Source organism: Lissotriton helveticus, chromosome 7, assembly GCF_964261635.1.
Source record: "Lissotriton helveticus chromosome 7, aLisHel1.1, whole genome shotgun sequence".
NCBI classification, from domain to species: Eukaryota; Metazoa; Chordata; class Amphibia; order Caudata; family Salamandridae; genus Lissotriton; species Lissotriton helveticus.
Window position 1 is genome coordinate 653,493,124 of NC_136068.1, and position 21,630 is coordinate 653,514,753.

Here is a 21,630-nt window from a genome sequence, read left to right on the forward strand (position 1 = left end):
CTCCAAGCTTACACTTCCTTGGTACGACGGCGGTATTGCCCTCCCAGACATCAGACGCTACTACTGGGCGTCTCAGCTCAGCGCGATTAACCACACGACATATGCCCCAGGACCCACGCCAGCGTTTTCTATGGACAAGTTCATCCTCCCTGGAGGGTCCTTTAGTAGAGCACTTTACTCTGGTGGTTGGCGCGGAACGCTGACCGGTCCTACCAAGATTGCTGTGAGTGTGTGGCACAGTGCGAATGCTGCTCTGTGTTGGCATGGTAGACTTACTCTGGCCACTCCTCTGTATGACTCGGAATGCCTGGGTTCTTTGTGGTGGACGAAAGGGTTTGACAAATGGGACGTAATCGGCATCAGTAGAGTGTGTGACTTGTGGTCGAAGGGGACTGTTAAATCTTTCGAAGTAATGCGTCAGGAGTATGAACTGAATGTCACAGAATTTTTCCGTTATGCCCAGGTCCGCCATGCGCTGTTGTCTGTGTTTCCTGTTGGCACTGATATTCCTGAGTCCTCCCCCTTGGAAGATCGCATTCTTGATGGTCATGTACCGGACAGTACGATCTCCCTAATTTACAAGAAGCTTATTAATAACAGGGCGGACTTGCAGGTTCGTCTTAGAGAAGCGTGGTGTTCGGATGGCCTGGAACTAGACGATGAAGACTGGCAGTCTGCCCTGTCTTCCCCCAAGGAGGTTGCCATTCCTGCCCGCCTACGATTTGTCCAATTAAAAATACTCCACAGAGTGTATGTCACTGGGCCTTGTTTGGTTCGTATGGGATTTTCGTAGGATGGGTTATGTAAGCGTGGTTGTGGTATGTCTGGCACCTTTCTCCATATATTGTGGGAGTGCCCGGAGGTTGCGCGATTCTGGTCTCGTGTGCATGCTGTTATGGAGAGTGTTACGGGTGTGTCCCTGCTGCCCGAAGCCAGGCGATGTCTGCTTAATGTGTGGGAACCTACTGATTACAATTCTTCGCAAACCACGTGGGCAACCCTTGGTAACATGGTTGCTAAGAGGGATATCGCTCAACTTTGGGGCTCGAATAGACCACCTACCATCTCAACCTGGGAAAACAACATGGACTGGTGTATGTTTCGGGAAAAGATGGTATTTCTCTCCCATGGGCGTCCCAAGAAGTGGGGCCGTATTTGGTCCCAATGGAACGCGTACAGGGGCGACATATGTACTCCCCCTCTCGACCTGTCTGCTGATGAGTCTCTGTCCCCTTAATTGGCGTTCATTTGACATCATTGCTATGTTTGCTATGTGTCTCCTTGCCTGCCCCTACCCCCCGTTTTATACGAATGTGCAGCTTATACCCTGCTCTGGAGCTGGTACTCATGGATCCATGCTACTGTACTTAAGTGTACTTGCCTTGTGATGGTTTTTTGTTTGTTGTATGTTTATTTGATTTCAATCAAAGTAAAAAAAATAAATAAAAAAAAGACTTCTTCAACCCAGTTAGGCTCATTGATGTACTTTATCGCATTGGTGTCTCTCCTAGACTTTTAGTGTGCCTCATACAAGTTGCTGGGGTAGAGGGTGTGGGTGCTACCACTGCAGTGCTGGGTGCCAGGGGTACTGGGTGTACCATAAAAAAATGTCTGTCGCTTCTTCACTTCCCCCCTGCACGATCAGCCCCTCGTCATCATCAGATGCAATATGAATGGATACATTTGGATTTGTTGTACTTTTGGCTTCCCGGATCTTCCTTATGTGCGCCTCCCAAATGAAAGTGTGGTGTTTTTAGAGCTGACCTCTCTGGCCTCCGGTACCACAGTTGGTACTAAGCTTACACCGACTAACTGCAGTTTTAAAAATCGAACAAACAACCATGTTTTCCGCCTTTTTGCTAACACTAAAGAATTCCCAAACTGGGGACTGGAGATGTCTGCTGGTGGTGGAGGTGATACTTTCAATGCCAGATGAAGTGGAGGATGGGCGTGGCTGAATTTGACTCTGTTGTGCACTTACAGCACCACTACTTGAGGTAATGGAGGTTGAGCTGGATGGAGGTCCCTGCCGGCCCTTCAGACGAGAAAATATTGAGGCAGTAGGTCGTGTTGGTGTAAAAGTTAACTGCATTTGTAGTGGTACCAGTACAACGCCGCCCAAAGCACGCTCAGCAGCAATTTGGGATAGGGTCAAAATGTCTGTCTGCTGCATGCCCGCTTGGGCTGGAGTGACGACTGTGATGACTGTGTTGTCGTCAGACTGTTCATCAGCAGCAGAATACACCACTTCTTGTTCGTCGTAAGTGGAAGCCTTGTGGGAAACTGCCTTTTATTCTTACCTACCTTTGTCGGCTCATGGCGTGCCTCACTCTCAGACTGCATTGGTGGGTTCCAATCAACATCAAGATCATCAGAAGGAAGGGGGCTTGAAGAAGAAATTGTAGTAGCCCTCCTTGACCTTTTTCTTGCTGGGGATCTGGAGGACAATGGATCATCATCAGGAGGAGTGGCTTCCGCGGATAATACCTCCACTTGAGTCTCGATTTCCTGATGTGCCCCTACCTCTGGAGGAACAAGCATTGTGGGCAGTTGTGCCGCTCCATGCGCCTCTAGATGCGCCTCTCCATGTGCCTCTCCATGCGCCTCTCCATGCACCTCTCCTTGCGCCTCTGCTCGTGCCTCTCCTTGCGCCTCTCCTTGTGCCTCTCCATGCCCCTCTCCAAGCGCCTCTACTTGCGCCTCTACTTGCGCCTCTACTTACGCCTCTACTTGCGCCTCTCCTTGCGCATGTACTTGCGCTTGTACTAGTTGCACCTGTGGTTGTCGTTGTGGCTGTGGTTGTTGAACACTCGTCAGATGAGTTACACCCTGCGTTGATTGGATGCTACTTTCTTGCGATGAGCCAACATCACTGGTCGATGGTGATTGAACAATTAAAGTGGCGGCCTCTGCAGCACTCATGGCCTTGGACCTATCTTGGCGTGGTGGCACTGAGCCCAATGAAGCGGAGGTGCTGCTCCCAGCTTGGTCCCCGGCGGACCCCGCTGCTGCAGGCGTAGTTTTTTATTCTCCCCAAAAAAGTGTCTGTGGGCACACCAGTCTCCTTGGTAAGTGGCACCACTTGCTTCTTCTGCTCCTTCCTACTGGCAGTGGCACTGACAACTTTCTTGGTAGAGTAGCTACGGCTGCCTTTCTTTGGGCCCATCTTCTTCAGAAGTCAGAACAGCAGGCCGCAGTTGCACGAGTTGCAGAGTTGTCTTTGGCCACACGTGACGTCACGTGACGCTGTGATGCACACACAGCAGCAGGACTTCTTCCTGGCACTGATGATGAGCAAAGGAAGCCAGAGGAACATCAGTTAAATAAATGTTGCATAAGTCGTGCTTCAATTAATATTTGCAACTAGGCATTTATTTTTACAACACACCTAAAAATGGAAAGACCCAAAATTAAAATTGCAATTCTAAGCAAAAATGGATGTTTACATTAATAGGAGAGACACCCCACAGAAAGACTTGGTCCATGCACCACTGAGTACCCCTGGGCATAATGGATGAAAGCAAGGCAAACTGGGTGCAGGCCTGAGCACACTGCCTGGCTTCAAAATGGCCCCTTGACCTCCACCATATGGCCAGACCCTGCCTGTACCAGGCCTCCAAATGGCCCCCACCCACATGGCCAAGCCCCAACTACACCCCAAAAAGTCGAAAAGCACACAAGAATCACCACAATCCAATGCCATCCATGCCCTCAATGATGTTTAAATTCAAGACACCCTACAGAAAGATTTGGTCCATGCACCACTGAGTACCCCTGGGCATAATGGATGAAAGCAAGGCAAACTGGGTGCAGGCCGGAGCACACTGCCTGGCTTCAAAATGGCCCCTTGACCCCACCACATGGCCAGGCCGTGCATGTACCAGGCCTCAAAAAGACGCCCACCCACATGGCCAGGCCCCAACAACACCCCAAAAAGTTGAAAAACACACAAAAACACCACAATCCAATGCCATCCATGCCCTCAATGATGTTTCAATTCAAGACACCCCACAGGTAGTGAGTGGTGCATGGACCAAGGTCCATGTACCACTCACTACCCCTGGGCCTAGTGGCTAGTGTGACTTTACAGGCACCTAAAAATAAAAAAATAAAAATCCACCTATAACAGTGAGCTAAAATTCCATGACATAAATGAGATTTAAGTTCAATCAAACTCACAGAAACAGTTGTATCATGCACCCATGACTAACCCTGGGCCTACTGGATACTGTGGCTACCCACAATATATATTTTTTAAAGTTGTTAAAAAGTTTTAAAATTTTGTAGTTGCAGCAACTGCAATGCCCCAAACAAACAACACCAACTTACTTGTAAAATCTCAAATCCAAAAGTGATCCAAACTCCAAAGTCCAAAAAAGTCCTCAAATACAAATATCCAGAAGCAGCCACAAAAAGTAATCCTTCCAGCTCCAGATCCAAATGAAAAGTGACCAGGACATTGACAAAGAACTGGGAGGAGCCTGCTGGACAGGAACATGAAGTTGGAGTCTCTGGGGCACTTCCTTCCTCCCACCCCCCAAAAATGAACTCCTTGCACAAACAAGTGCAGCCAAATGTCAATCTGAGGAGTTATTCTGATCAGAATTATCATTTTCAGAAGGTTTATGCTGCCTGCAGTGTATCACTTGTGCAGAATTGCAATTTTTGCAAGTTCGTGAAAGCAAGCTGTTCAAATCTCCCGCCGGAAATCAGCTGCGCGCTGTATCTACTTGTTGGCAATTGTTTACTCCCGCGATGCGTGATCACTGGCCCTTATGAAGTACTCGCATTGTCAAACTCTCGCTGTGCAAGATGGCGGGCCGCGATGACGTACTGGCGTTCAAAAAACTCTTACGCGATCACGCAGCAAGATCCAAAATGGTGCAGCACACGCAAACCGGGAGAAAAACAACGTGGCAAACTCAGAATCACAGTAAGTCAACGCCGCGTGCGCGATATTGTATTTTTCAAGCGCGACCAAGCAAAAAAATCCACCAGTCTGCGAATTGCGGATTTTTGGGCAAAATTGCGGTATTCGAGGACAGCGAAAATGCCAAAAATCAGCTAATTTGGTGAGCGGAATGGATTTTATGCCCATACTTAGTATTTTACTTTTATCACTACTACATTTTTCGTAAACAGAATACAACAACGAACAGAATCTTTCTTTCTGATTTTAAACAATTTTTTGTTGCAAACTTTCAAGAAAAAAAACAACATTAACAACTACGTTAGCATAGCAGTTGACACCAGAACTATTTTCAAACTGACAACCAACATTCTCTTCAACACTGTCCTTTTTATTTTTGCCTCCGATCACAACTTCATCTTGTTTTTTTTCTTTCTCTACAGCTTCACTACAGATATTCTCAAATCTTCTTTTTCTACCTATTATACTCTTTTACACAACTTGCATCTGCACTAATCTTTGTCTCATCAAAATCAATCAAGTACAATCCAGAAAAAAGTCTCACTCGAGACAAAGCAACTTATGCCATATCCTCCTTAAACACAGTACTTACAATATTCACTAAAGCACTATGTACACTTAAACCTTGAGATTTATGAATGGTCATTGCATACGCCAAAGAAATAGGAAACGGTTTTCTGCAAACATACACATCTTTTACAAGCAAAAACCGAGCTGAACAAGGACTAAATTGTTGTACTTCTTCAATTTGATCAAATTTGATTTTCAAAAATTCAATACCATCTCTATTTACATAATTAACAAAATCAACAATTCCACCCATTGCTCCATTTACTAAACCTTTTTCCACATGCAAATTACGTCGTAAAATTACCCTACAGTTTACACATGTATTTAAATTCTTTTCTTAACCAGCAGTTTTACTTATCGATTTCTCTAAAGAATCCAATTTCCTCTTCAACTTTTCAGTTAAAATAATAGTGATTCCTTCATGTTCCATTTTATCAATAGCTTCCAATTTTATGATTTCTTCATTTTCCAATTTTAACATTTCTTCATTGAATATAGAACATTCACGCAGTGTTGGCATTAAGCAGATTTCAGATTTGTTTTCTGCAATTCTCCTAGATATTTTCTCTGTGACAATATTTTCATTTGGAAACAAATTGGAAAGTAATTGTCTCTGTAAAGCTTCTTTACCATGTATAGTCACTTTTCCAATCCTTATATCTTGAAGAATAGTTCCATTATTAGCATCATTTGTCTGTCGCATATTTGTAATAAGTTCCTTATACTCAAAATATGACCAAATGTTTACATTTCCAATGCTCCCCAAAGACATTCTGGTATCTTCATGCACCAATGTTTTAAACATTCTTAAATGCACAAAGGCAAGCATTTAGGGGCCAATTAGGATGGCGGACGGATTGCCCCCGCCGGGCTGGGGGTAGCAACCACCGGCTCGGCGAGGTCAATCCATCTGCCATCCTCACAGAAATGAGCCCCCACCACATTAGGATGGCGGGGGAGTCCGCAGCGGACGTCAAGACAGTCCGCCGCTTTTCCGCCGCTCGCCTTTGCGACCAGCAGAAAAAGTTCTTACTTATGGTGGAGGTGTCTGTGAGACACTACCAACCATATTACGATGCCGGCGCAATGCCGCCGTGGGAAGGGGGAGTGCATATGGCGGGTACCTAGGCGTTTCAAAGTACAACATGGCAGGCACTGTGCGGTGCCTGTCATGTTGTGCTTTGAAACGCACAACATGCATTTTTAGCATTTCAGCACCGCCCGCCGCAATGTTAAAAATGCGAGATGCACCCACCACTCTGGCGGGTGCATCCTAATTCGACGCACGGGATATCCGCCCCTGTGGCGGACGGTCCTTTCCTAATCAGCCCCTAAGTTTGATTCCATGCCTTCCAGATGGCTTGTGGTATTCTTTTTTTTTTCAGTTCAAAAAGATTTTATTTAGGTAGAGAAGTAGGCATAAAAAGAAATAAAAGGAGAGGAGAAGAGGGGGAAAGGGTTGACAATAAGGGGAAAAAGTATTAAAAAAAAAGGGAATATAAATACATTCGCAAATACAGTAAATATAATGATACAAAATAGTCATGAATAAGAAAAAAGCGCAAAAAGTTCAAAAAGGCTTGTGGTATTCTAACTTGTTTTCATGCTCTACTGGTAGCATTAATAAACAATGTAAAATAATTCCTTTAATATTGTGGCCTGCTAATCCATTTGGAGCAGTGACAACACAAGACAAATGCATTTCAGTTGTTTTCTGTAGAAAAGTTGTGATTACTTTAATTAAAAAAACTTTTGCCTGTTCCATCTTGTCCACTCATGTACATTCGGATAGGTTGAAATGATGAGCAAGAGCACTCTTTCTTCTCATGAAGTAATCCATGGTCAATCTGTTTTCTCACTTGCTCATATATTTGTTTCTGCTCAACATTTAGTTGTTATTCCAAGTTTCCTAAGTTTATTACATCTCCTTGAGCTTGATACATTGCTGTTTCCACCTCTTCCATAGCAGTTGCTGCTTCATTTTCAACAATTGATTCTCCTAGTGGGTCCTGACTCAACGGAGCAGAAGTTTGACTGTCTTGACAACCGTCTCCAGCAATCTCAGCTGCAATTGCGTCGTTCAACATTTTCAAATAATTAGCAAAAACAGGACATTCTATAGTATCTTTACTTGCGCTGAACGAATCTTCATAGCTCTCAAAATCTCCAAGTAATTCCAATTCTGAACGCCACAGCTTGAAAAGTTGCAAAAGAGCTAAATAGTAAAATTCACTTTTGTCAGGAGTTTCGCAACTCAGTTTACGGTTATTAATCAAATGTCCTTTTCTTTGTTTCACCAAACATCCTTCAGAACCAACCACATAATATATACCATTATTGATGTTTCTGTAATATTCTGTTTAAAAATATAGTTTTGAAGCACTCCATAGAGACACATGTTCTCAAGATGATGACTTCTATTTGGATAATATGTATCCAACATTTTTGTTTTACCAATATCTGTTCTTTCTGGCTCTGTTTCAGATAAATATTCAATTTCTTGTACAGATTTAAGTACTCGATTTGGTGTTGCAGCAAGACCTAGACTCGCCCAAATGATTCTTCTAGATTTGGAGTATAGACTTTCAGATGATAAGCAATCTGAACATTCATACGCTCCAATTTCTCGATGAGATAACATCTTCAAAATGTAACTATTTAAATTCTTACTTAGACTCTTCTCGTGGGAAATCTCTTCCCACATCTCATTCAATTCTGTCTTTTCTGATTTTGTTATGTAGGATGTTACATATCGAGCAACAGCAATGGGATTGACCGCAACGTATTGAATATTCATGTTAGCATTCCACATGGAAAAAATGACTGAGTTGTAGTCATTTATGTATTTTGACTCTTCATTTCTTCTTAAGTTGTAGGTATTTTTGGAGACTTTCTAGTGATAGTATGTCGCAAATATGACAATTCTCCAGACGTCTTGTATTCAATATTTAGTATATTTGGATTTCCCTCTCGAAGAAATTGAAGTAAATCATCCCAAGCATATTCAGCACAGCTTAGAGCAAGGAAGGATGTAGGAGTTCCTATGTTCCTTAGCATACATTTCAGTTCTCCATGATGATGGTACCAGTACTCATAAGTACCATGCTGACATGCCATAAGATTAATTAGCTAAGATTCCAAATCATTATCTTTCTGCAGTACTTTATCCATAAATTCCTTTGCGGAAACATTTTGCAGATGTACACCAGTTTTCAATATATGGTTTACAGCATAAGAAAGTCCAGACAAATCACTCTCAAGCAAAAGTTGAAACAAATACGGAAAACATTGTCGAAATCTTGGATCTTCTGCATACAATCTTGATGTCCGGTATTCAGATGCAGGAATCTGCACAGGTCGGTAATCATATCGTCCTACTTTTTCTGTGGGAAACAACTGAGGGAAACAATGAGATTCCAAGCTTTTTTCCCATACACTACCTTTTGCTTCTTTCATTTGTAATAACTCTATAGTATTCCCCAGCACTTCTTTAGAATGAAGTGGATGAACACTGTAATGTTCATAGATTTCTTCTGTTCTGGACACATCCACTTTTTCAATTTGTCCAGATGGCGAGTCACTATCTTCAAATACAAGAATAATTTGGCCTTTCACCTGAAATCACCTTAAACTTTGTAATTTCTTGCTCAAAATTTTCTGTACTACAATGTTGTACATTCTCTTTCACATGTCCTTCTACTAATGTATCAATTTCTGCACTGCCTTCCTCAGGACCAAAGTAACTATCCTGAATTTCATCACAAACATTCATTACATCTGATACAGATCCATGCAAAAGAGCACTTTTCAACTTTTTTAACATTAGTGCTGGACTTTTTGCGTAATACAATGTTCTGACTAATTTCCTCATTTGAGTATGATGTACTGCTAACATCCTGAAATGGTGAAAAATACTTCAACATACTTTTTTAGAAAGACAAGCCAGACAATGACCTTGCAAACCAATATTTTCTCTCACTCTGCAAGGGTCTAGTCCTTGCAACATCTTAATCTTTTGTTTAACACTTTTATTAGTATAGTTACGTAAGAAATTGCATGAAAAATCAATAGATTCCTGCCGTACACTACAAATACTACTGCAATTCCAAGTGTACACTGGAGCTTTTCGACGTCTCCCTAAAACTTCATCAGCTAACACCTCTTCTGCACTTTTAGGAACAATTTTCTCTTTCTCAATTGGAAAACCATTTCTAACCTCATAAGCACAACCACTACTGTCAACTGCATGCAACAAATCATTAATTTGAAGACAACTCTCTTCATTAAAAAAAGGCTCAGAAGTCGAACTATGTTTCCATTCACCAAAAAAAAACCTCAGAAAAATTACTTCTGTTACTCCTCTCCACTTACTTTTGGCCTTTCTTAAATTGATTGGCTTATCTAGTGATCGAATTCTATTCATTACTAAAATAAACAATTTTTTTTTCAATTCGAAATCTTTCTCAACTACATTTTCTATATGTTTCTTTTTCTCATGAAAAGCTGTTTTTTTACATTTCTTCACTTCTTTCAACAAGTTCGACAAAACTCTATTATAAAACATTATTTTTCTAATTTCCTGAAATTGATTCTTCCTCCTTTTACTGTACACTTGTTTTTTACAAGATGCATTCCCATGGCTGTTCTCTTTCTTCTTACTTTTCTTTTTATTTGCAGATACACAATTTGTATTCTCCACAATGTGCACACTACTCTTAGTGTTTGATAATTTCCTAAAAAAAAATGTTGTTCCCTTACCAGGACTTTTTGCTTTTTGTTAACACATTGTTCAGCAGGTAAATCATGTGGATGACTTCTCTTTAAATAAACAGCTTTCTTTCGTTGTTTCCTCTTTTCAGATTTTGTAGGCATGATGAATTTTTTTCAGTGTTGAAAAATAGAATCTTTTACATAACACTACAAAAATAAATATATCAAATATACTAATGTATGACTTATAAGAAGAGAGGATGGATTATGAGAACAAAGGTGGGAGTATGAAAATAAAAGGAGTTATAACAAGAGAAACAGGAGTATGAGACAAGGAAAAATATGAGAAGAAAGGGGAATATAAGCAGACACTGTAGGATAAGGAAATAAACGGAGTATAAACACACTGGAAAGTTTGAAGAGGTAAAGGAGAGTAAAAGGAGAAAGGTGAGAGTATGAGGAGAGAAGGGAGAGTATACGAAGAAAGAGAGAGAGTCTGAGCAGACAGGGGGGCAGTATAAGAAGAAATAAAGGACTATAAAGAGAAAAGAAGGGATATGTGGAAAGAGACTCAAGTATAAGGACAAAAAAGGAATATAAGAAAAGAGAGGTGTGTATAAAGAGAGAGAGGAGAGCACCAGAAGAGACCAGGGAGAATATGTCAAGCATAAGGTGAAAAAGGGTGTACAAGAACAGAGGATACAGTATGAGAAGAAAAGAAAGAGTATAAACAGATGGGAGATTATGAAGAGTGAAAAGGGTATGCGGAAAGAGAGAGTAGTATGACAAAGAGAAACAAATATATAGAGAGAGATCAGTATGAAAAGACGGGGAGTATAAGGAAATGGCTGCAGAGTGTATGCAAGTAATCAAGCAGGAGTAAGAGAAGAGAGCAGGCAGTATGAACAGAAAGGGGAATAATAAAGAGAGAGAACAGAAAATGAAAATATAAAAGGAATATGAAGAAAGAGAGGGGAATATGAACACAGAGAGAAGGACTATAGGACAAAAGGCAATATAAGAAAAAGGCAGTAGTATAAAGAGACATGGAGAAGTAAGAGGAGAGAGAGGAGAAAATGAAAACATTGAGGATTATAAGGACAGGGGGGAGAATGAGGAGAGGAATGTGACAATAAGAAAAGAGGGGAATACATATATATAGCACGGCTTACTTAAGGCAGTGGCCTTGAAAGATGAAAGCTGCACAGTGGTAGTAAAACTTTACCTGCACATCTTGACTGAGGTACGGAACTTTCCCTTTAAAAAGCATGTATTGCACTCAGTACACGGTGTAAAAAGTGTGGTTTTACCAATATCGACATTAGAATACAGTGAATAAATGCAGGACAGGTATGAAGCACTTTGGGAATTGGAGTCCCGTTTGATGAAATGAAAAACTAATCAGAAAATATAGCAGAGGAACCCTGGAACTTATCACCACTTGGGGGTTAAAAGGTAACCTTAAATAAGAACTGGTATGGTATGCTATACGGATTGAAATACGGCGATAAAAACGGAAAAGACATAAAGAATGAACTGTCCCTTTAATCTGCAGAAATGGACTTTGTCCCTTTTCAATGTCTAAAAGTGACGTTATTTAAATCTGAACGAACCCACTGATCTTGCAGCAAATGGCATTTGAGAAAGAGTCCCAGACTCGAAACGCGTTATGCCCGTTAATCTTCTCAATAAGGAGTAATCTTACAAGTATTGCTGGTGTGGCCTGGATAACATGGCAGATGGAGCGCGTGTTTTCTTCAGGATATATATATATATATATATATATATATATATATATATGTACGCTCCAAAATCCCAGGAACATCAATCCAAAAGGAAGGCAGCACACTCAGGGGAGGTTTCACAAAGATTTAATAAGGAAACCAACAGCAACGACGCGTTTCACCTTAGGGCTTCGTCAAGTTGTGCAGAGAGCCGAGGCGCGCGTCCATTTAAAAAGGAAATCACATGCACAATCAATTACAATTCATTGAAGTAAACATAGGACTGTGCAAACAAATGTTTGGTCGCCATCTTAGAGTGGAGTAAATCGTGTAATGCAAGCAAATAAGAAAATAAGAAACGATAATGCTTCAAATTAAATGCCTAAACCATTGATATGCAATCGATTATAATTCATTAAGCCCTGGATGGGCATTCAAACACCAAGGCGGTATCATCCGCGCTATTTCATAAAAAGGCACATCACACAAACATGTAATCCAAATATTATTATCCTTATAACGCCCTGAATGGGCTTGCAACATTAAGCATGTGTTCCTAAATTCATTGGAATGTCATCAGACTTAAAAAGAGATTCATATAAAAAAATCACAGTCAAGGAAAAATAAGGAAATACAAAATTATATGCATCTAGAGTTGTCAACCTAAATGAACAGCTAATTCTTCATGCATATTGAGGCCTAGCGGATGCTTGGTCTGTAAGTCAATGATATATCTGGATTCCAGACGTCTCAATCTAAGTAGACGGTCCCCTCCTCTAATACTTGTAGGCACACTGTCTATGCAGGTATAAGCTAACAGATCCCTGTTGCTGTTGTGCAATCTTGCAAAGTGCCTGGCCACTGGGTAGGTGTCGTCCTTTTTGGCAATCGCACGCATATGCTCTAGCACCCTAAGTTTCACTGCGTTCGTGGTACTCCCAATATAATTGAGGCCACAGGGACAAGTTAACTCTAAGATGGCGACCAAACATTTGTTTGCACAGTCCTATGTTTACTTCAATGAATTGTAATTGATTGTGCATGTGATTTCCTTTTTAAATGGACGCGCGCCTCGGCTCTCTGCACAACTTGACGAAGCCCTAAGGTGAAACGCGTCGTTGCTGTTGGTTTCCTTATTAAATCTTTGTGAAACCTCCCCTGAGTGTGCTGCCTTCCTTTTGGATTGATGTTCCTGGGATTTTGGAGCGTACATTTTGATTTCGGGTACACCCCCGACTTGGTGTGCACCCACTCGAGCAGTGCAACTGGCTGGTGTTTGTAGCTTCTGGATTCATTACCGGCTGCACCGAGTTTGCCTTAATAACCACGCATTGCCATATATCGAAGAACGCTGTGGTTGTCTACTTGAACGGCCCTAATTGACGTTTCTTCATTTTCCGGTAAGGCGCAGTGTGCGCATGTGAAAGATTTTGTTGCTTTTAAACACTGCGGGCAAAAAACTCAGAGTGAAAGGGGACTATACAGCATTATTGTACGGTAGTCGCGGATGCACTACATTCAATATGTTCAGCGAAGCAGAGAGACGAGAGGCGGAACAAGGAATGTTTAAAAATAAGAAAAAGCCTGATAGCTCGCAAAAGGCTGGCGGGAGTAATACCAATGGGGCCAATACATCATTACAAACAAAACTGGTCTCTCTAGAACGATTGTATGAAAGAGAAATCAGGAAGTGGTGGGAGGCAACCTCATTACAGAACTATATCGAGGTTGACCGTGTCCCCAGAGGGTTACGCATATATACGATCCCGGCGTACGAAAATCCAGACCCCAAATTGCTAGACGCATGGGCTGAGCATACTGCCGCTTCATGCAAAGGGAGTCTGCAAATTCTAGTACGTTTTGCGTGGAGTGATCGCGAAAAGGCTTTGACACAGATCAAGGAAATTGAAGAGGATCTATTGAAAGAAGAAGACCAGGAAAGTCTGGGGGATAAACGTGAACAACTCAAAAAGCGTTTGAAAAGATATGAACAAAAAATCAAACAAAGAAAAGAAGAAAAGTTTGAAAGGGATGAGAACGATTACCGACTGGGAAGAGTATTAACCTTCGCTAAGAAGTATGATAACACCCGAAGGCAAATAAGGAACAAGAAAAAAATGGGCGCCCCGATAACTGTCGAATCGGTAACATCAGAGTCCGATGCCAACCCCGATGACTTGGTGAGTGAAGATGGCAGTGAAGAGGCTTCCCCTTTTCAAGTGGAATACGAGATAATGCGCAACAACCAACTGGAGGGTGGAAGAGGAAAACCCCCGGACAATCGAGGACAAAGAGGAAGACGCGGCGGGGGGGCCGTTGGAAGAAATCCTTTAAGTTCTCCTCCTGTAACTCGCAGCATGAAGAAGTTCTTCAAGAAAAAGAACTGATAAATATTCCAGTGCCTACTAATTCCCAGGACAAGTTAACCATTATTAATCTAACTGAGAAAGTGTTAACGAATGAGGAAAATTCGACACTTCAATTAGGTTTATCGTTCTGTCCTCAGAGAAACTTTGAATTTGCACAAACGCGCATTGACATTTTTAAATTTGTAAGAAAATTAAAACTATACAAATTTTTCAAACTCAAACCGCCCAGTGAGCGCCATAAAGCCACCCTTGTGACGGAGGATACTGAACTTTTTTGCAATGAGCTGCAAGGCCTTAGAGTAATGGAAGGCCTTCGTTTGGAAAGTAGCACTATTGGTGATGGTGAGGTAACCAACACTCAAATGCTTGACAATTGGGATGTACATCAAAAAGGTGGAGCCAGTGAATTCAAACCGGCTTCCACTTTCATGCCAATGATGGGTGCAGATGCAATTGACACGTTTTCAGATGCTGTGTTGAGGGATCTCACAAGATTGCGCACCACTTGTAAATATGCTTCCAATAAAGATAACAATTTTTCAAAGACACAGCAGCTTGCACTTACTACTCTTTGTGAAAATTCTGGCTTGATAATCAAGCCCTCTGATAAAGGAGGGAACATTGTTATACTCACAGCCTCTCAATATGAAACAGAGGCTCTTCGTCTGTTGGGAGACATTAATACTTATGCCATCATCAATGAAAAAACGTACAATTTGAGTGTGAATAACTATCATGAGATGATTTTAAAATGGCATAATGCTAATATGCTTAACACAGATGAATATTTGTTCTTAAGGTGTTTGAGTCCTGTGATCCCTACCTTTTATTATTTACCGAAAGTTCACAAGAATTTGTTGAATCCTCCCGGTAGGCCGATTGTTGCCTCGAACGGCAGTTTGACTGAAAATCTTTCCATTTATGTAGATTCTTTCCTGTCTCCCTTGGTAATGTCCCTCAAATCGTATTTAAGAGATACTAAACATTTTCTTAATTGTGTTGAAGAAATTGTCTGGAAGGACTCATATTGTATGCTGGTGCTTGACATCGCCAGTCTATACACGTGTATAGTACATGGGGATGGCCTCAAAGCAATGGCGAGCTTCTTGGAGAAACGTCCCATAAGATTTTACGAGCATAATAAGATGCTGCTGGAATTTATGATGTTTAGTCTTAACAACAACATTTTCTTGTTTGCTAAACAATTATACCAACAAATATCCGGTGTCGCGATGGGAGCCTGCTCCGCCCCCAGTTTCGCGAATCTTTTCGTGGGATGGTGGGAGGAGCAGGCGTCCTGGAGCGAAAAATATCCCGAGTGGGGCAGTCGTATAATCAGATGGTATCGTTATATAGACGATTTGTTCATCATACTAGACTGTTCGCAAGAGGCTGCCAAAGGCTTTGTAGATGCCCTGAATGACAATGATATCAATCTGAAGTTTTCTGGTCAAATCAGCAACATGTCTGTGGATTATCTCGATCTGACTGTATACATAGACAATCAAGGATGTATACAGACGAAACTGTTTAGAAAAGAAACGGCGGGTAATTCCACATTGTTCGCCACAAGTAATCATCCCCGTCCATTGGTTGAGAGTATTCCTTATGGGGAGTTACTTAGAATACGGAGGAACAATTCCAATGAAGATGAGTATGAGAGAGCAGCTCTTTCAAGCATGCAGAGGTTTAAAACGAGGGGCTATAGTGATAGTGTGCTAAGGAAGGCCTATGAGAGGGTTAAAAAGATGAATCGTAAAGATTTATTAAAACCTAAACAAAAAGTTAAATCTAAAAATGGTGGTTTTCGACTTATAACTACCTACTCTCGTAATGCAGGCCAGATAAAGAAAATCCTGAGAAAGAATTGGAACATCTTATTATCTGATAATACTATCAAAGCAGACTTACCCCCTAATCCATTGATCACGTTTAGGAAAGCGAGATCACTAAAAAATCATCTGGTATCTAGTCATTTTATAGCCCCTGAAAAAAGCCCTAATTTACCTGTTCTTAAGGGTTTTTATCCTTGTGGCCGCTGCAAGGCATGCAGGTTTAGTAAGCGGACGCTTACTTATAAAATACCTGGTGTTAGTATCCCTAAAAGAATCAATAAATTTCTAACATGTTCCACGCCATATGCCATTTACTGCTTAACTTGTCCCTGTGGCCTCAATTATATTGGGAGTACCACGAACGCAGTGAAACTTAGGGTGCTAGAGCATATGCGTGCGATTGCCAAAAAGGACGACACCTACCCAGTGGCCAGGCACTTTGCAAGATTGCACAACAGCAACAGGGATCTGTTAGCTTATACCTGCATAGACAGTGTGCCTACAAGTATTAGAGGAGGGGACCGTCTACTTAGATTGAGACGTCTGGAATCCAGATATATCATTGACTTACAGACCAAGCATCCGCTAGGCCTCAATATGCATGAAGAATTAGCTGTTCATTTAGGTTGACAACTCTAGATGCATATAATTTTGTATTTCCTTATTTTTCCTTGACTGTGATTTTTTTATATGAATCTCTTTTTAAGTCTGATGACATTCCAATGAATTTAGGAACACATGCTTAATGTTGCAAGCCCATTCAGGGCGTTATAAGGATAATAATATTTGGATTACATGTTTGTGTGATGTGCCTTTTTATGAAATAGCGCGGATGATACCGCCTTGGTGTTTGAATGCCCATCCAGGGCTTAATGAATTATAATCGATTGCATATCAATGGTTTAGGCATTTAATTTGAAGCATTATCGTTTCTTATTTTCTTATTTGCTTGCATTACACGATTTACTCCACTCTAAGATGGCGACCAAACATTTGTTTGCACAGTCCTATGTTTACTTCAATGAATTGTAATTGATTGTGCATGTGATTTCCTTTTTAAATGGACGCGCGCCTCGGCTCTCTGCACAACTTGACGAAGCCCTAAGGTGAAACGCGTCGTTGCTGTTGGTTTCCTTATTAAATCTTTGTGAAACCTCCCCTGAGTGTGCTGCCTTCCTTTTGGATTGATGTTCCTGGGATTTTGGAGCGTACATTTTGATTTCGGGTACACCCCCGACTTGGTGTGCACCCACTCGAGCAGTGCAACTGGCTGGTGTTTGTAGCTTCTGTATATATATATATATATATATATATATATATATATATATATATATATTTATATATATATTACCTACTGGCGGTCGCCAGTAGGTATATATAGTTATGATTTTTTTCCTATGGGATTTTTGAAAATTCTATGTCTAATAACTTTGGCGTTTATGGACGGAATTGGCTGAAATTTTCAGGAAAATTGAACATTATGTTTCTGAGCAGCCCCTGAAAATTTGGGGGGGTTTCATCAAGGGGGGGCCGAGAAAAAAGGGGGGTCCCAAAATGCGTTTTTCCCATGTTAATTTCCATGGGGCGGTTGGCCTCACTTTTAGCCCGAACGGCTGAATGGATTTGCACGAAACTTGGCATAATTGTAGTGACTGTTAGCCCGATGTGCCTTTGCTAGGTCTCAATATATGTGCTCCAGTGGATTTTGATAAATTAACGTTTAAAAAAATATATATATCTGTGACAGTGTCCCTGTTAGCGCCCCGGTTCGCGTACCTGACGTGTAACGGAACTTCGCGAAGCGAAGCTGATTGGCTCTCCGGTGTCTGTCAACATTCTAAACAGTCCGGAGCGGCCGCCATCTTGTCTCTCGGTAGGATCGAGAGACAAGAGGAGGCCAAAACAAAGGGGGAAATGACCATAAGGGGGCAGAGTAGATCCTCTCTGACCCCCTAGGTTTGATGTGGAGGCTTTAAAAGGGCCCTGCGGGGCAAAAAAAATAAATAAATAATAATTCATTTTTTTTGCGTGGGGAGCACCCGGTACGCGCACCGGGAAGCGGTCTGGGAAGCGTACTATGAGGGAAAAAGAATGATAGACTTTTCAAATATTGTATGTTTATTGATTGTTTTTTTTTTTTTTTTTATTTATTTAATTTTTATATTTAAACGGGGACGTTTCGGACATTCTACTTTTGTGCAATGGGCGGTGGTAATTTAAATGATGAGGGTGGTGTTACTAAGGCATTAAAACAAAAAAACACTGACATATAGTTCCCTTTTAAGGGTCAGATTAGGGGACATCAGTCGTCTTACCTGTCCTTTCTTTCTCAGCCAATTAAGTTCCAACATTTTACAGAAAGGAGAGGTAGTAATATGGCAAAATACGATCGTTTTGTTTCTATCAATTTGTTCAAACACTGTCGTGTCTAAAGCCAATTATACCTGTACCGGCGAGGTACAGTGTCGTCATTTATTCAAAAGGGAGCAAGGGAGCCCTCAGAGGGAGAGAGCGTTGTGCGCACCAAATAGGCTATTAGTACACGTACAACATAAAGAGAGAGAGAGAAAAACGTGTATAATAATAGGTTATTCAGTGCACACACATATAGAACAGTACGGGTCGGTTTCACGTATAAAACACAAGCTGAGGGAAAACATAAATTCATAGTTTACGTACACACAAATACCAGACAGGGTGCAACATTACATACATCAAGTACGGAAACCTAAGACAAAACACAGAGCTATTTTGGGCAAAAGGACTTTTTCATGCGCGTTGCGTATTCTCAGTATTCCAATTCATTCATTTGGGGGTCGAGCTCTTTGTTCTCCTTCCTTCCTAATAGTAGACAATTTTTGTTGGTAACCTCGTTTTCGAAAACACTTACTCCTTTTTTAGTTGGTCGGACACTAGTCCAGTCGTGCTTATACTCACGGTGGGGCCTTCCAACATCTAGAAAATGATGATCCAAGCTGATGTAAAGGAGGGGTGTCAGTCGGACGTGCGATGGTACAATTCTGACTTTTCTACGAGGGTGGAAGAAGAAGGGGTAAATCTAAAACATAACAATATCCCTAATTTCTGGGCAGAGGGGGATCTTGGATGAACCCCAACCCGGGGTACTCTTAACTTCTCTTATTTAGTCAGCACATAAATTGACTTACTGGTGTGCATTATTTTGGGTGTACATTTGGGATATCGGTTGGGGTCGGGTTCGTCGTACTGAAATAACCCTTCAAGTTTCTGGTGTAGGCTACTCTCCCTTTCACTAGCTCCAGAGAGAGTCGTTCCTAAGTAAGGAAAGTGCTATATTCTGTTTCGTCCTTCACATGCGGATACCATGTTCGGGCTTATTTTTCTCATTCCATTAACCGTTTGATCAACGCCTCAGTCATACAAAAGCATTCTTTTATTGACCCAGTTGTGCGCCACGCATACGCATTCATACCGTACAAATCAGGGCCCATGCGCACATTCATACCATACAATCTTTCACGCTCCCAGAGATAGCTCCTACATATAATGTACCGTCTCACAGAGCTAGCCTATTTTTCCTCGCGTGGAACACGGTGCGGTTTAGGTCTTCTTCATACTTCAGCTGAAATTCCAATGTAACCTGCAGAAAAAGAAAAGAGGGGGGGCAGCGTTCAAAGCACATCAGCGTGCATAAACACGAAAATGTTTTTACCTACCACGTACTTGACTTATCTCTCTGAGATGCAGTCCCTTGTGTCTCGGCAATGGTAGTCTGTTCATTACATAGATCGCCCAAGGGCGGTAGTACAGACCGCGCGTAGGAAAGGGTCAAAAGCCAGGGGTATAGGAGTATGTAACAAGCGAGCCATTTAATTGAAAAAACTAAACGTGACAAACGGTTGCAGGATCAGTGAAGGTTGATTTTATAATTGAAAGTATAACAGGATCAGTTACAATAAAATCGTCCATACGCACACCATGGGCGAGTATCATGGGTAACATTACTTCGAAGCTTTAATAATACAATAATCAATAATGAAAAACCGACATCAATAGGGTTGTCCGTATGCCCAGTCAGTACCCTTCCCCGCCCGCCATGTGCACAAAGACCGCATACATCCCCCATAACGTCAAGGCTAAGTAACTAGAACGTCATAAGGAGTTGCAAGTCGCTCCCATACTGGTGCCATTTTGGTCGAGGCCAGGCAGGTCCAGAGTATAGTTCAATGTCTCCAATAACTAGCTGCAGGACCAGAATCCCTTTCGGCAGTTCAAAAAGTTTGTTAGCGCCAACAGAAAGAACAGGCAGCATGAACCATGACTCAAAGGCGAGAGAGGCAAAATCTTCCCTACCGGGTCACGCTGAGGTCCCACCGGAGCTGATCAAGTTGGCAGTCTACAGTGTCTCTTAGTAATTCGGACAAAAACTGGCATCAGCATGAGAGCACTACCATCCTGTGACAATGTTGTGGCCACTTCCGGAGAGCGGGACAGCAGGCGTATCCCTCCGCCGATGCACTGAATCAGCCTCCCTCATGGCACCAGATGTGGATAAGGCGGCGGACACCCGTGGCAGCGGTATATCCATGGGGGATAGTCGAGCAACAGTGGCGGTTGCCCCCATCGGAAGCCCGCGGGAGTCGAGGGCCAACGACTCTCGTAGAACCTTTAAAACTGAGAGGACGTCTTCAAGAGTGGGGCTCATGCCCGAGCAGGCAAGCATTCGAGTTCCAGGGTAGTCCAGAGCCGTTCTAGTGGACCAGGCCTAAATCCGGGAGTCGGCCGCCATTTTGAGCGTTCCGCAGCAGCAGCCGCTCTTCACCCCGGCCACTGGAGCGGGTCCCCGGCCATCCAACCGAGTGGAACGCCAATGGCAGTCCTGGTGAAGCCGTCCGGCAGGTGAAACGCTAATGGTTGTCCTGCTGCAGCTGACCGGCAAGTGAAACACTAAGGGTCGCCCTGCTGCAGCTGACCGGCGAGTGAAACGCTAAGGGTCGCCCTGCTGCAGCTGAGGAATCTCCACCTGGGGGTGAGGGGAGAGGGGGCCGTCCGCGCCGTCTCTCCTGCGGGCGCCCCACAAGATGGCCGGGCCTACGACCCTGGGTTTGAGAGTCTCATGCTCGATCGATTGAGCTGGCCGGATCAGGCTACAAGAAGGTGGGGGGGGTGGCGGCATCAGCAAGGCATCCCCCCACACAACTTGCCGGACATCACCTCTGGATGTCCTGGGGACGGGCCTTGGCGCGTGGTGTCGCCCCCGGGCTATTTGCACAACGGTCCTCCACCCCTAGGCCGCCACCTATGCTACCTCGCCGGCTGATGGCCTTTGTAGACTTTCTAAAGCCCAAATCCTACTAAAAAGTAGCCCAAAGTAGCCCAGCATTGCTACTTTAAGGAAGGAGGGACAGGAACAGCGTCAAGCAGACGGCAAATGCATTTGGATCGATGTTGCATCAGGCTGCCATGTAAATAGTTATTTAATAAAACGTTTTACCCTGTTACTTTGCTGGTGT